At 45.8% G+C, this 16,132-nt stretch overlaps 7 non-coding genes across 7 annotated transcripts; 3 read left to right on the forward strand and 4 right to left on the reverse strand.

Moving 5' to 3' along the window:
- Positions 1–5,122: 5,122 nt before the first annotated feature.
- Positions 5,123–5,264, forward strand: LOC148642737 (U4 spliceosomal RNA). The gene has a single exon (XR_015929403.1). It is a non-coding gene; the product is annotated as a U4 spliceosomal RNA (small nuclear RNA).
- Positions 5,265–7,212: 1,948 nt separating this feature from the next.
- On the reverse strand, positions 7,213–7,286 carry trnan-guu (transfer RNA asparagine (anticodon GUU)). The gene has a single exon. It is a non-coding gene; the product is annotated as a tRNA-Asn (tRNA).
- Positions 7,287–8,445: 1,159 nt separating this feature from the next.
- On the forward strand, positions 8,446–8,518 carry trnar-ucg (transfer RNA arginine (anticodon UCG)). Its single transcript has one exon. It is a non-coding gene; the product is annotated as a tRNA-Arg (tRNA).
- Positions 8,519–10,078: 1,560 nt separating this feature from the next.
- Positions 10,079–10,160, reverse strand: trnas-uga (transfer RNA serine (anticodon UGA)). The gene has a single exon. It is a non-coding gene; the product is annotated as a tRNA-Ser (tRNA).
- Positions 10,161–11,696: 1,536 nt separating this feature from the next.
- Positions 11,697–11,770, reverse strand: trnan-guu (transfer RNA asparagine (anticodon GUU)). Its single transcript has one exon. It is a non-coding gene; the product is annotated as a tRNA-Asn (tRNA).
- An 889-nt stretch (positions 11,771–12,659) lies between these two features.
- On the reverse strand, positions 12,660–12,731 carry trnag-ucc (transfer RNA glycine (anticodon UCC)). Its single transcript has one exon. It is a non-coding gene; the product is annotated as a tRNA-Gly (tRNA).
- Positions 12,732–13,384: 653 nt separating this feature from the next.
- On the forward strand, positions 13,385–13,526 carry LOC148642743 (U4 spliceosomal RNA). Its single transcript, XR_015929409.1, has one exon. It is a non-coding gene; the product is annotated as a U4 spliceosomal RNA (small nuclear RNA).
- Positions 13,527–16,132: the final 2,606 nt, after the last annotated feature.

Genomic DNA, 16,132 nt, shown 5'->3' on the forward strand with positions numbered 1-16,132 from the left:
TCATCCAAAGAACTTACAAATTTTTGGGACTCAGGGAATCACGTCTTGAAAATACGTCTTGGACGCGTAACGGCATTCTATCCAACTATCCAACTGCAGGACTTGAGGGTTTTTTGTGCTTTGTTCTGTTTTCGTTGACATCGCATTCGTAAGAGCGTCAAAAAAAGGCAATTCCAGCATCTAACACGAATAAAAGGGCTATTGAAACTGCAGGGCTGCGCAGCTTCTAAAATCCTTGCACACAATTCTCCGTTATTGTTACTTCCTTCTTTCTGTCTAACAAAGTTCCCTTTTCCTGACCGGACGGGGAGACTATCATTCCAACTTGAAGCCAGCCTTAAGTTCTCCGAGGCGCATTTGTCTGCTAGCATGCATTTTGTGAAATTTTTTTTTGTTGTTGTTAAACCAAAAGCGACTTTGAAAAAGGTTTCCACCGCCACCCGGCACTCTATGTTAGACTGTATCAAGAAAGCCGCGCGCGCTGCAGCCGTGGCCGAGTGGTTAGGGCGATGGATTAGAAAGCCGTCGGGGTCTCCCTGCGAAGCTTCGAGTCCTGCCGCCTACGGTGTCATCGTGTGTCTGCGCAACAAAGGAAAAGCACCCGTTTCGCTTTTCCCGCGACTTTTAAAACACGAATGATCTGGATTTCTACATGAATGGCTCTTAAAATGTGATCTGATCTTCATCTGACGCATAATAATAAATAAAGACAGTCTTGTTTAACAAACAACACACAACATTTTACATTGTCAATTCAGTTCAAATCAATGTATTTCTATATAGCGCCTTTCACAACAAGGTTGTCCCAAGGCACTTAACAATGCAAGTTGTTAAGAGCCTTGTGTCTAATATGCCGCCTAGGTTACGTGCTGTCTCTTTGAGGCAAATGTTTAAATCCTCTGAGTTAAGTGCTGAAGTTATAGTAGTCCTATCAGTATTGTTGCCTCCGATCAACAGATCCTCAGTTTTCTCAGAGTTGAGTTACAAAAAGTTTTCACACATCCAAGTCTTTCCTTCATTAATGCATTTAACTAAAGTGATAATAGAAGAGTTGTCATTTGGTGGAAACAAAATGTTTATTTGAGTGTCATCAGCATATGAATGAAAGTTCATATTATTTTTTCTTATTATCCTACCTAGCAGCAGCATGTAGAGAGAGAGAGCAATATTGGTCCCGGCACTGATCCATCTGGTACCCCAAATTGAACTGGTGACGTTGATGAAGCAGTACAATTATTAGATATTTGAACATAATGAAAACGATGAGTAAAATGTGAAGTAAACCACTGAAGGACGGTTCCAGATAAGCCAACCTCAAACTCAAGCCTGTGTAACAAAACAGAGAGGTCAACCGTGTCAAAGGCAGCTCTAAGATCTAGAAGCACAAGCACTGTTGCATTCCCCGCATCAGTAGCTAAGAGAATATCATTTACGACTCTCGTTAATGCAGTTTCAGAAACCAGACTGAAATTTCTCAATTATATTATTTGAATCCAGATACGATTGACGTTGGGCAACAACTATTCTCTCAAGACTTTTAGATTGAAATGGGACCTTTGAGACAGGCCTGTAGTTGTTAAGAACTTGTGGATCCAAATTTGACTTCTTAAGGAGCGGTCTAACAACTGCTACCTTAAATTGATCAGGTACAACACCTGACGCAAGCGATGCATTCATCATACTAATTATAGGTCCTGCCAGTCCTTCGAGGGAATCTTTGACTAGCTGAGTGGGGATGGGATCTAGCGAACAGGTGGTTGACTTTGTCTTACGTCTGTGTTCATGAGTCCACCATAAGAAGAAATCTGAACAGGAGTGGTGATCATCCGAGGTCACCACGGAGGAAACCACTGCTCTCCCCAACAAAAAAACCACCACTGCCCCTCTCAAGTTTGCTAAAGACCACATGGATGTTCCACAGCAACTCCTGGAACAATGTTCTGTGGACAGACGTGACAAAAGTTGAACTTGTTGGTAAATGTGCACAGCGTTATGTTTGGAGATAACAAAACACTGCATACCAACTCCAAAACCTCATCCCACCTGGGAAGCATGGCGGAGGCTGTACGGCTTGCAATCATCGAGGGACCGATGAATTCCAAGATGTATCAGGAAATTCTACAGCAGAATGTCAGGGTGTCTGCCTGTGATCTAAAACTCGAAAGACGCTGGGTCATGCAGCATGACAAAAATAAAGGAGTACATCAACAACAGAGTGGCTGAAACAGAAGAAATTCCGTATTTTGGGATGGCCAAGTAAGAGTCCTGACCCCAATCCCATTGAAGTGCTGTGGCATGATCTGAAGCAGGCCGTTCAGCGCAAGACATCCCAAAAATATACATGAACTGAAACAGTTTTGCATAGAGGAATAGGCCAAAATACCTCCTAACCGCTGCTCAGGTCTGACCAGCCGCTACAGAAAGTGGGGGTTGAGGTTTTTGTCAATAAAGGAGGTTCCACTAGCTCCTTAATATAAGGGTTCACGTACTTTTTCCATCAATGACCTTGATTGTTTAAAACATTTGTTAAAACAGCAATGTCAAATGTTGGGCGTGTGTTGTTTGTTAAATCAGACTCTCTTTATTGATTATTATGACTTAGATAAAGATAAGATCACATGTTAGGAGCCATTCATGCAGAAATCCACATCATTCCGAAGGGCTGTTTACAAAAGTTTTTCTTCCAACTGTATGTGAGAGAAAAGCAGAGCCGCTCACTGAGTAAGGTGGGGTTGTAGCTTTGCAAATCAAAAGGACATTTGTACTCTCAAAAGGGGACAGGAGCACCCCAGATGGGACTCGAACCCACAATCCCTGGCTTAGAGTGCCAGTGCCTTAGCCATTAGGCCACTGCGCCACACTGGGTGAGGTTGATCACGCTGATGAAGAGACAGTTTTTTTTTCCTTTGCTTTTTCAAAGGGATCCCCAAAAATAAGGGAAGTTAGGCAGCAGAAGGTTTACTGTGACCTGAGAAGGACCGGCATCCAATCACGGTGGTACACACACACACGCTCTCAATCATCTGAGCTACACGGCTACCAAGATGATCTCAGGTGCGCCGAGCTGGTACGGAACATATTGAACTGATCGACGGCGAATTGTCTCTCAGACAGGCTTTTCACCTCTGAGCTCCCTGACTGACAGTGATCAGCTAGGTAGTGAAACAGTCAGGTGCTTCTAAGCCTTAAACAGCTGCATCTCGGCGCTTCCAAGGAGAGATGATTTGAAAGCCGAACATCGCCCATTGGGAACACCTTACTATCACTAGTTTAAGAGACTCTTAAGGTCTTGCAGAGGTGCCTGTCTAATAGCATGCGCTTTTCAAGCTATAGGTGTTTAGGCTGAGGCAGAATGCCTGTTAACAAAATGTTTTTCTAAAGGGGCCACGCACTCTTTTCCAAGCAATGGTCACCATCCCCACCGAGTGTCACAATGTAGTCATGTCCTAGGACGTCACCTGTTAGTCTCCATTTGTCTGCCACCAACACTTTAGGTTACGGGGTCACAACCGCACCCCGGAGCGCAGAGGAGCCGTTGGCGTTCTGGTGGCGCAGATTGGGCTGAAGGTGGGGCGCTTGAATCTCGCTGTTGGAGGCCATCTGAAACTGACCCAAGCCTTTCCCTTGAATTAAATGTAAATAAGATATGAACCCCAGATGCACATGGAATCAATCACGTGTTTCCTTTGAGCCGTTTCAAAGACTGCTCCAGAGTTTACCTTGCACAGATGCGCAAAGATTAATGATGGGGGTGCATGCTTCCAGGCGCCTTACAACTGTAGGGACTGATTAGAGACAATTCGTAGCGTGTGCTCGTTTCCATATACGCCCCGTGTTGCAATGGTAGGATGAAGTCAAATACGGCTTGGACGTGTAACGGCATTCTATCCAACTGCAGGACTTGAGGGTTTTTTTGTGCTTTGTTCTGTTTTCGTTGACATCGCATTCGTAAGAGCGTCAAAAAAAGGTAATTCCAGCATATAACAGCCAGCCTTAAGTCCTCTGAGGCGCATTTGTCTGCTAGCATGCTTTTGTGAAAGTTCAAATTTGGACAAACACAATCTGTGGCGTTTAGCGTGACATAGTCTTGCAGGCATCGTGCTGTCTCACTGCAATACTATACCACTGGAGGAAACAGTCCATCTGGCCATGAAACTCATTTGAACGTCTAGCTACAGCAACTAACAATATCATGATTTATTCAGGATGTGTGGAATCAGAACATCCCGGAGACAGCTTCCGAAATCGTGAGCATTCTCTGGTGGTGTCCTGCTGGGATCCTGTGGGCGTGTGTTGGTGGTATAGTGGTGAGCATGCAAAAGCCACTGCATTGGCCAGGAATCGAACCCGAGCCTCTTACTTGGCAGGCAAGAATTCTTCCACTGAACCACCAATGCTCAATACCTGTACCTTCAAAAAAGACGCTTTTTTGGTGCTCTGTTCAAAAAGCGTCGACATCTGTTTCCAGCTGCAAAATGCCATCCGCAGACACTGAAGAATTTATTTATTTAGACACCGCTCAGAATCCCCTGTAAGATTCTCCCTCAGTTCCTTTGAGCAGTGTTTTACCTCTTTCAAAAGGCTTCACTTTCCTAGTCACATTCCAAGGCTCATCGAACCCGGGCTGTTTCCTCCAGCGGTATAGTATTGCAGTGAGACAGCACGATGCCTGCAAGACTATGTCACGCTAAACGCCACAGATTGTGTTTGTCCGTTCGTGTCAGTCGTCCTGCAACCACGGGAAGTGGGACACAAACATGCTGCAATGCTTTCAAGACGTTAGGATTTGTTTGTGCAACATCCAAGAAGAGTACTTGTGGCTTGAATGTGAACTGTACGTGCCCGCCCCCTTTCCTCTGTAGTGCATGAGTTCCTCCCGGCATGCCCTTCGTCATTGTTCTGTCATCTTGTATTTAAAGGGTTGTATTTCTGCTGCTGAAAATAAGCAACGGTTTTCTCACAACGCCCTTTGTTTCCGACGGAGCCCTTGTCTGTCATGAAATTCTTCAAAACCTCAAGCTAGAAGAAGAAGACGACAAATATGAAGCGTTACAGCAACGACATGCCATGAGACGATCGATAACGATTTCCGTAGGATCCCCGCGGTTGCCTGGCAACCGTCAGCTTTGCGCAGTGGCAGTATCGTAGCCTGTGAGGTTTAGCCGAGGCGCGATTATTGCTAGTTGAAAACTTTTCCCAATACCCCGCTTCCGCCGGTTTGCAATACAATCGGCGAAAGCAATTTTTGACAGTCTCGTCAGAGACTGAGCAAGGTGTTTAAAGACAGATTTTGTCATGGTGACATCATGATAGAAAGAAACAAGCTTGTTACGTTTCAACAGAAACGCTCTTTAGCTCTTTCAGCGTTATGCAGAGAACAGCGTCTGTCGAGATCACTTTTGAGTCAGCGCGAAACGCCGTGTGCTGTCAGTTTGATTTCATATTGCTTGTAGCGGCGCCCGGCTTTTGTCTGTCAAACGTTAGGTTGCGCTTCTTCATGCTGCATCGTCGGCATGAGTGGAGCTTTATAAACGTCTGTACTTACTGCGCCCCATAAGAAATCGTTTGTCCCCGTTCAAAAGAGATTGTGCGATGTCCTGCAGCAAACCTTTGACAGTTTGAAAAGAGGAATTTATTCTGCTTCCTGTGCGTGCAGTAGTTACAAAGTTGAACGCCTTTACACGATCTGCTGCAGTTTTCAGTGGGCGGGCTTTGTCAAATGGCTTGGAAAAACGCACTGTGTTTCGGCTCGGGAAACATCATGAGCAGTGTCCTGCATGTTTTCTGTGTATAGCTGTCTTTTAACGCATACAGAATTCATTCGAAATCATTGATTTCTCCAATTAACAAGGGTCCCTTAAAGGATGAGTCAAAGTAACGTCTAATCGGATTAGTTTCCTTAGAGCTGGTTCAGAGTTTGCTCAAGAGTTTACCTTTCACAGATGCGCAAAGAAGAATGTTGGGGGTGCACGCTTCAAAGCTCCTTACAGCTGTAGGGAGTGATTCGAGACGATTCGTGGCGTGTGCTCATTCCCATATACCGTACGCCCCGGGGTGCAGTGCTAGGATGACATACAATACCGCTTGGGCACGTAACGGCGTTATATGCAAGTGCGGGACGTGAGGGTTTTCGTTTGTTCGTTTTGTTTTGCTCTGCTTTGCTTTGTTTCGTGGTCAAGAGGCGTAAGGTAAGTCGTAATCCAGGGAGAACACTGGTGGCAAACAGTCCGAGGTGAGAGGCGAGGTCCAAAGTCGAAAAGGCAGAAGGGGAGTCCAATATCCAGAATAAACGAGGTAATGGAAAAACGCCAGGTAGAGCTCTCAAGGAGCAGACTCAATACCGAGCAGCGGGAAGCAGGTAAAGATGGTAAAAATAGCACTGCGTACCGCACGGTGGAGTGTGTGCAGGTGGGTAAACTCGTGCGGCGGCGTTTGTTAATAATCACCCACTGCTGGTGCTGATTAGATCGCTTATGAGTTGGTCTTAACTGCCTGGCGGTCATGACAAGCTCCTCTTTAAGCTGTGGTTTAGTTTTGCATTCATGTGTTTCTAGAGCAGTTATTTATGGGGGTGGGTGGGTCTTTCACAGAGGCTCAGGACAAATCCCCCACATGAAATTTTACTGTGTGCGTTCAGACAGTCACAGGTCAAGAGCCAGGCAGGAGGACAATGGACAGAAGAGCCAACAAACTAAAAATAAAAGAACGAATATGAAAAAGCCACCATCTTTTTCTTTTTGACATTTTCCGACTTTCATGCAAGCCAGGACAAAGTTGCTCGTAGCTACTTGTGGATTCAATTACTCTATCGAGTGCTTTGATGAGTTTTTGCAATTTGATTGTCGTCCTGTCAGCCTGTTTCTGTTTTTTTTTTCAATCTAGTGATGGAAAGTAAGAGGGAAATGATGGAGCAATCAATAACCGCTCCGGAAAAATGGCAGAAAGAAATGGCCCGTCACTAAGGACATTTGTGAAGCAGAGGAGTGACATCACCACAAAGGCGACTTATTCTGCTGATCGTTTTGGTGAATAATGATTGAGGTGCGTTAAGAGAAAGGTAGCTGCGTCAGCATGCTTAGGCTGCAAAGGATCAAGCAAAGGTTTACTCCATGCTGAAAAGAGAAGAAAAGAAGCACAACGTTTCGACTGTGGAGCCTTCTGCGCCATCTTCTTTAGCGGTGATGATGTTTACATTGGAAAAACTGAGACATGCGTCCCTGGGTGGGCTTGAACCACCAACCTTTCGGTTAACAGCCGAACGCGCTAACCGATTGCGCCACAGAGACTGACGGCCGCTTGTGCTCCCTACATTTGCAGGTTTATGGTCAAAGAAAACAATCACTTGCGCTTCTTGCAGCCGGCAATCTTTTTCCACTGACAACCAAGAAATGGATTTCATCTTTCACAAGCTGTATGGATTTCTTCAAAAACAAGTTATTCCAGAAAGGAAATGAATTCTTGCATTAAACTGAACCAAGCTGTACATGTTTGTCTGAAATGATACATTCGGCACAACAAGACACGGAGAGAGGCACCGCTGGTATTCAGACCCAGGATCGCCTGCTTACTAGGCGGGCACTTTAAGCCACTAGGGAACAGCGCCAGCGGAGCACCGCGCTTTTACAGACACTTGGACACATCTGCGTTCGGTGTGCACTTAACCTGCTCTCTGAGCCCGTTGCCTCCGTCCCATTTAATAGCAGAACTGACGCCAAGAGAAATGATGAGAAATGGCATTTATCGGGCACTTTTCATGTCCAAGCTGTGCATTCTTTGGCGACACCATTTTTTCTTTTGTTTAATTTCTATACTTATTCATAGAATAAAAACGATATGTCATGTACTGTAAGGGAAATGTCTCTTTTTTTTAATGGGGAAAGCTAGCACCACTAAATGTTGTGTTTAGAAGAAGTGATTTAACATGACACGTGACCTAATTTACCGGAGCAAAAGCTCACCCAGCAAGCCCTGCTTTACTTCTACAGGAGAGAAGTATTGTAGAGTCTGCAAGATGTTCAGCTGGGTAGCTACGTCAGCATGCCTCGGCTGCAAAGGAACAAGCAATAGGTTTATTGCATGCTGAAAAGAGAAGAACGGAAACACAGCGTTTCGACTGTGAGGTCTTCTCACACCTGAAGAAGCCTCACACCTGTAAAAGGCTCCATGGTTTTCTTTCTTCTCTTTTCAACATGGAATACACCTATTGTCTGCAAGATGTGACAATTTCATGGTGTTTTGGAAGAAAACCTTTTTTCTTTGAATTCAAAATCAATCGGAATTTCAGCACGACACATCAACACTTTTTCTGTTTTAAGGAGATGATATTTTAAACCTGATAAAAATAGTAGGAAACACAAGTTTCTTGCTGTGAAAATTTAGATGGGGAAGTGTACTACTAGTAGCAGTGTAGAGCTCTCTGTGGTGGAGTGCAAGCGCATGTTCTATGGGCCAGTGGCGTAATGGATAACGCGTCTGACTTCGGATCAGAAGATTGTGGGTTCGAGTCCTGCCTGGCTCGTGAGGCTTTTAAACCTCTCAGGTTCCTCGGTAACAGGTTGCCGTCATGTATATGAACTATAGAAAAGCATTTGCCACAACCCGTAAATTAGCACGCAAGTGCGGGCTAGTGAACACAGAACTGTATGGAGATCATCTCCAGCTCCGAGCTCAATTGCAATGAAAAAACATGCAGAACAGAACTGGAGAGCAGCTGAATTTGTGCTCGGTAGGGTGGGGAGGACTCAGCATTGCTATTGTTCTAATTGGCATGAACTGCAGGGGATCTGAATCAGAACATGTCAGTTAGTTCGATCATTGCGTCAATATGTAGGCCACGTTAATACAGAATTATTACTTTGTCTGTCTCGTCTTTGTATATAGCTGAATGTCCCTGACAATTTCATGTTAGTTTTTAAGAACAACATTGGTGCTAATATATACACATATAGCATATAAGGAACACGTAAAAGTTTAGTCCATGCTGAAAAGATAAGAAAACCGCCACAATGTTTCATCTTGGAATAAATCTTTACTTGTTGTTTTGCAGCCTACCCATTCTGACCTAACTCCTCCCTTGAAATTCCCTAACAGATAAGGGTACGTAACGGCTCATGCGATGCTCAGTTGCAATTTGTCCCAAAACAAACAAGAACAGCAGCTGAGGGTTTGAGTTTGAACATGCACTGTATTAAAGCAGCTTTTATTTCCATTGATAAATGCTAGATATTCCTACAGAGATTCTCCAGGTGAGTAAGCGATTCCTGTTTCTGTTTCTATTTCTGTTTCATATATATATACAGTATATATATATATGTTACATGTGTCTCTGCAATAGTACAAATGTGTTATACACTATCAGGGGCTGCTTTTTTGTGCACCTCATCTACAACAAGGGTTTTTTTTTTTCATTTATGTTTGTGGACCTTCACCATTTGAGGAAGTGAGTTAGATAAGAAAGTTACAGGTATGGTGAGCAATGACTGACAAAGGCACGTACTGCGTATTCCTTACAGAAGTGTAAGCAATTTGTTCTAAAAAACACCGGCTAAAGTCCAACATCGTTAGCAATCTTATTACTTAAACAGAATTAACATCAATAAACTGTAAGGTGCTGGTACATGCGAGTAGATTTGATCTTCTATTAAACAAAAATGCAATTACAGCTCTAAAAAGGTCAACCTAGACTTCTGGAACAGATCTGTTCAGGTCATCGCTGTTCCTCTGACCTTGTGAGTCTTTGGAATTTTAAAAGTGTATTTTGCTTGCCTTTCATGTGGTCTGTGTACAAGTCACTGTGGCGTATGCGGTCCTACACAGCCTTGCTATAGACGTGACGAGCCTCCGCTATGTTGCAATGGAGAACAGGTTCAGTACGGAGCTGCCGAGAAAATTCAGCTGGAAAGCTCGTTGCAGAAAAGCATCGGTATCTGTGTCCAGCGGCAAAGCGTCCTTCGTGGGTGCTGAAGAATCGATTTCACAGGCTGCGGGTCCAGGCGATTTAGAGTGTTAAAGGTCCCAGCGAAAACGAAATGGCGCTGGTCCTTTTACACGCACGCACGCAATCAAATGCAAAGGACGCCGTAGTCGGCAGGATTTGAACCTGCGCGGGGAGACCGCAACGGATTTCAAGTCCGTCACCTTAACCACTCGGCCACGACTACAGCGAGCGCCGCGGTCGCTGCCTTTTTGCTACAATCGAACAGGGAGTGCGAGGCGGCGGCGGCAGCGGAGGCAACTTTTTTCAAGTTCGCTCTCCGTTTAAGAAACCTTTTACGCCATACGTGCAAGCACACACACACACACCTCAGAGGACTTAAAGGTGGCTTCAAGTTGGAATGATAAAGTCTCCCCGTTCGGACATGAAAACAGAACGTTCTTAGACAGAAAGCAATCAACAACGGAGACATGTGGACGACGATTTTAGTCACTGCACTTTGAATAGCATTTTTGCTCCAGTTACAGGAGATGCACCAATGGCCCTTGACCTACGTTCTTACCAATGCCTTGAACATTCAAACAAAACAGCCCTCAAGTCCTGCGGTTTAATATAACGCTGTTACGTGTCGAGGCAGTATTTGACTCTGTCCTACCGTTGAGACACGGGGCGTATATGGAAACGAACACATGCTACGGATCGTCTCTAATCGGTCCCTACAGTTGGAAGGCTCCTTGAAGCGTGCACCCCCATCATTCATCTTTGCGCATCTGTGAAAGGTAGACTCTTGAGCAATGTTTGAGCCAGCTCTAAGGCAACTAGTGCTATTGGACAGAGACCTCTGGAAGATCCTAAGAGTCTCTTAACACCACTTCCAGCAGCAAGCTTAATTGTTCGCTGGAGGTCTCCCACCCAGGTACTGACCAGGCAAAGAATCACCACTACATTGAATGAGGAAGTTAATCCTGAAATCCAATTACATATCTCAAGGTAAGACAAATCCATAAGAACATGTCTTAGTATTACTTCGTTTACATTAGTATGGCACTGAGTTGGAGCTCCTCTTTAAGCTGTGGTTTAGTTTTGCATTCATGTGTTTCTAGAGCAGTTATTTATGGGGGTGGGTGGGTCTTTCACAGAGGCTCAGGACAAATCCCCTGCCTGAAAGTCTAATGTGTGCGTTCAGACAGTCACAGGTCAAGAGCCAGGCAGGAGGACAATGGACAGAAGAGCCAACAAACTAAAAATGAAAGAACAAATATGAAAAAGCCACCATCTTTTTCTTTTTGACATTTTCCGACTTTCATGCAAGCCAGGACAAAGTTGCTCGTAGCTACTTGTGGATTCAAATACTCTATTGAGTGCTTTGATGAGTTTTTGCAATTTGATTGTCGTCCTGTCAGCCTGTTTCTGTTTTTTTTTTTCAATCTAGGGATGGAAAGTATGAGGGAAATGATGGAGCAATCAATAACCGCTCCGGAAAAATGGCAGAAAGAAATGGTCCGTCACTAAGGACATTTGTGAAGCAGAGGAGTGACATCACCACAAAGGCGACACATTCTGCTGATGGTTTTGGTGAATAATGATTGAGGCGCGTTAAGAGAAAGGTAGCTGTGTCAGCATGCGTAGGCTGCAAAGGATCAAGCAAAGGTTTACTCCATGCTGAAAAAAGAAGAAAAGAAGCACAACGTTTCGACTGTGGAGCCTTCTGCGCCATCATCTTTAGCGGTGATGATGTTTACATTGGAAAAACTGAGACACGCGTCCCTGGGTGGGCTTGAACCACCAACCTTTCGGTTAACAGCCGAACGCGCTAACCGATTGCGCCACAGAGACTGACAGCTGCTTGTGCTCCCTACATTTGCAGGTTTCTGGTCAAAGAAAACAATCACTTGCGCTTCTTGCAGCCGGCAATCTTTTTCCACTGACAACCAAGAAATGGATTTCATCTTTCACAAGCTGTATGGATTTCTTCAAAAACAAGTTATTCCAGAAAGGAAATGAATTCTTGCATTAAACTGAACCAAGCTGTACATGTTTGTCTGAAATGAGACATTCGGCACAACAAGACACGGAGAGAGGCACCGCTGGTATTCAGACCCAGGATCGCCTGCTTACTAGGCAGGCACTTTAAGCCACTAGGGAACAGCGCCAGCGGAGCACCGCGCTTTTACAGACACTTGGACACATCTACGTTCGGTGTGCACTTAACCTGCTCTCTGAGCCCGTTGCCTCCGTCCCATTTGATAGCAGAACTGATGCCAAGAGAAATGATGAGAAATGGCATTTATCGTGCACTTTTCATGTCCAACTGCTGCAGTTTTCAGTGGGCAATCTTTGTCAGATGGCTTGGAAAAACGCACTGTGTTTCGGCTCGGGAAACATCATGAGCAGTGTCCTGCATGTTTTCTGTGTATAGCTGTCTTTTAACGCATACAGAATTCATTCGAAATCATTGATTTCTCCAATTAACAAGGGTCCCTTTTTGAACCTGCCAGAAGCATTCTTTCAATGTAACAGATTTACTCCGGGGAAAGGCAGCATGACATTGAGAGTAGCTCAAGCTTTCAGCTCCCGTATCGGACTGCGTGTATGCAGACACCGCTCAGAATCTCCTGTAAGATTCTCCTTCAATTCCGTTTTGCACTTCTTTAGCTCTTTCAAAAGGCTTCGCTTTGCTAGTCACAATCCAAGGCTCATGACAACATTTGGAACCAATCGCCACTGCGTTGGCCAGGAATCGAACCCAGGTCAACTGCTTGGAAGGCAGCTATGCTCACCACTATACCACCAACGCATGCCCACAGGCGCCCTGCAGGACACCACCAGAGAATGCTCACGATTTCGGAAGCTGTCTCCGGGACGTGCTGATTCCACACATCCTGAATAAATCATGATATTGTTAGTTGCTGTAGCTAGACGTTCAAATGAGTTTCATGGCCAGATGGACTGTTTCCTCCAGCGGTATAGTATTGCAGTGAGACAGCACGATGCCTGCAAGACTATGTCACGCTAAACGCCACAGATTGTGTTTGTCCGTTCGTGTCAGTCGTCCTGCAGCCACGGGAAGTGGGACACAAACATGCTGCAATGCTTTCAAGACGTTAGGATTTGTTTGTGTAACATCCGAGAAGAGTACTTGTGGCTTGAATGTGAACTGTACGTGCCCGCCCCCTTTCCTCTGTAGTGCATGAGTTCCTCCAGGCATGCCCTTCGTCATTGTTCTGTCATCTTGTATTTAAAGGGTTGTATTTCTGCTGCTGAAAATAAGCAACGGTTTTCTCACAACGCCCTTTGTTCCCAACGGAGCCCTTGTCTGTCATGAAATTCTTCAAAACCTCAAGCTAGAAGAAGAAGAAGACGACAAATATGAAGCGTTACCGCAACGACATGCCATGAGACGATCGATAACGATTTCCATAGGATCCCCGCGGTTGCCTGGCAACCGTCAGCTTTGCGCAGTGGCAGTATCGTAGCCTGTGAGGTTTAGCCGAGGCGCGATTATTGCTAGTTGAAAACTTTTCCCAATACCCCGCTTCCGCCGGTTTGCAATACAATCGGCGAAAGCAATTTTTGATAGTCTCGTCAGAGACTGAGCAAGGTGTTTAAAGACAGATTTGGTCATGGTGACATCATGGTAGAAAGAAACGAGCTTGTTACGTCTCAACAGAAACGCTCTTTAGCTCTTTCAGCGTTATGCAGAGAACAGCGTCTGTCGAGATCACTTTTGAGTTAGCGCGAAACGCCGTGTGCTGTCAGTTTGATTTCATATTGCTCGTAGCGGCGCCCGGCTTTTGTCTGTCAAACGTTAGGTTGCGCTTCTTCATGCTGCATCGTCGGCATGAGTGGAGCTTTTTAAACGTCTGTACTTACTGCGCCCCATAAGAAATGGTTTGTCCCCGTTCAAAAGAGATTGTGCGATGTCCTGCAGCGTTCGCAAAGCAAACCTTTGACAGTTTGAAAAGAGGAATTTATTCTGCTTCCTGTGCGTGCAGTAGTTACAAAGTTGAACGTCTTTACACGATCTGCTGCAGTTTTCAGTGGGCGGGCTTTGTCAGATGGCTTGGAAAAACGCACTGAGACATCATGAGCAGTGTCCTGCATGTTTTCTGTGTATAGCTGTCTTTTAACGCATACAGAATTCATTCGAAATCATTGATTTCTCCAATTAACAAGGGTCCCTTTTTGAACCTGCCAGAAGCATTCTTTCAATGTAACAGATTTACTCCGGGGAAAGGCAGCATGACATTGAGAGTAGCTCAAGCTTTCAGCACCCGTATCGGACTGCGTGTATGCAGACACCGCTCAGAATCCCCTTTAAGATTCTCCTTCAATTCCGTTTTGCAGTGCTTTGGCTCTTTCAAAAGGCTTCGCTTTGCTATTCACAATCCAAGGCTCATGACAGCATTTAAAACCAATCGCCACTGCGTTGGCCGGGAATCGAACCAGGTCAACTGCTTGGAAGGCAGCTATGCTCACCACTATACCACCAACACACACCCGCAAAAGCCCTGCAGGACACCACCAGAGAATGCTCACGATTTCGGAAGCTGTCTCCGGGACGTGCTGATTCCACAAATCCTGAATAAATCATGATATTGTTAGTTGCTGTAGCTAGACGTTCAAATGAGTTTCATGGCCAGATGGACTGTTTCCTCCAGCGGTATAGTATTGCAGTGAGACAGCACGATGCCTGCAAGACTATGTCACGCTAAACGCTACAGATTGTGTTTGTGTTGGACAGTTGGACCCTACAGCTGGACCCTCATAGACAACCTGAATAGCTTATTCAGAAGCAGTGCTGGACCGGGAACGAACCAGCTTCTTCCCAGGCACAAGAGTGACTTGTGAGGACTCGCGGTCCCACTCTGTGCATAGAGACTTTCTACCAGCCAGCCGGACTGCTGGTAGATCCCCTCGGAGCAACGACTGCCCTGCGTGGATGTCTAGACAAGGACCGGAGGTCTGTAATAGCTTTGAGGAGCTGTGTCAGGCAATGATCGGAGAATTTTCGGCTTTTATCGATCCCATAGCTGCCGTGGCCGCTGTGCACCATATTAAGCACGAAAAAGCTGAAGCCCCTCGCGACTATTATCAGAGGCTTAGGCGCACTTATTTTGCAGGGCGGAATGAAGAGGGTTGCGAAGAGAACGTGAATTTCAAAGGTTTATTCATTGCTAATCTGCATCCCTCAGTCAGGAAAATGATTGTGATGCACACTGATGCAAAAGCGATGAAAATGGCTGACATTAGAAGGTTGGCTCAAAAAGCCTGGGGAGCTGAAGTCTCTGCTTCCTCAGAGCGAAAACCTGCTAAAACGGCCGTGTTCGCCACTAAAGCCAGCAGGGTTGACGACTCGCCTCAGCTCGAGGCAGCTGAGGTTCCTGAGCTCGCTAAGCCCCGGCGCAAAATAGGCAGGCAGGACCGCACTAAGCGTCAGAGCCGCCGTGAGCGCTACGGGGAAGGCAAGGGCTCAGGCAGAGTCTGTCATAAGACTGGACGAAGGGAGTCGACTGCAACCCGCCTGGCCAGGCTTGAACAAGCCCTGCCTGAGAGATCAGGACAGGGTAAACCTTCCGCACCGAATGCCGGAAGTGTGAATGAGCTTAGGGGGACCACGCCCCTTCTCACTGGAGGAGGCGGGGATCCGTCCCAAGCCCCTCCCTCAGTCTATCTGATTGGGTGGGAGGGTTCCTGCCTGGAAGAAGGCTGTGACTCTGAGTTGGGCGCTGACCCCGCCCCTGAAGTCAAAGAAGAGGCAGGCTTCCAACAATTCTTAGGGAATCTCAGCCAGAAAGGCAAAGCAAGGCGTATTTATATCAAGGTTTCTCTTGAAAACGTCTTAGATAGAGAAGCACTGATTGACACTGGGGCTGAAATTAGTTTGATGTCAGCCGATCTACTCAGCGAGCTCAAACGAGTAGCGAAAGGAAAAGGCATCAGACTTAAGGTAGAACCGTGTAAGATAGATATTTCCAGCTATACCCAGGATCATGCCAGGATCACACACCGAGTGTGGGTGGCACTTAGGTTCGGGCCAATGAACGTGGTGCATCCTGTTTACATCTCTAGGTTTAAAACTGAGCCACTACTCATTGGCCAAGACCTGCTTGACAGGCTGGAGCCTCTGGTGGACTGCCAGCGTGGAAAATTGTGGGCTCAGGTCAAAAACCCTAAGCCTGTTGCACAGCAAAAAGG

The sequence above is a fragment of the Lepisosteus platostomus genome, chromosome 22, assembly GCF_059453375.1.
Source record: "Lepisosteus platostomus isolate fLepPlt1 chromosome 22, fLepPlt1.hap1, whole genome shotgun sequence".
Lineage (NCBI taxonomy): Eukaryota > Metazoa > Chordata > Actinopteri > Semionotiformes > Lepisosteidae > Lepisosteus > Lepisosteus platostomus.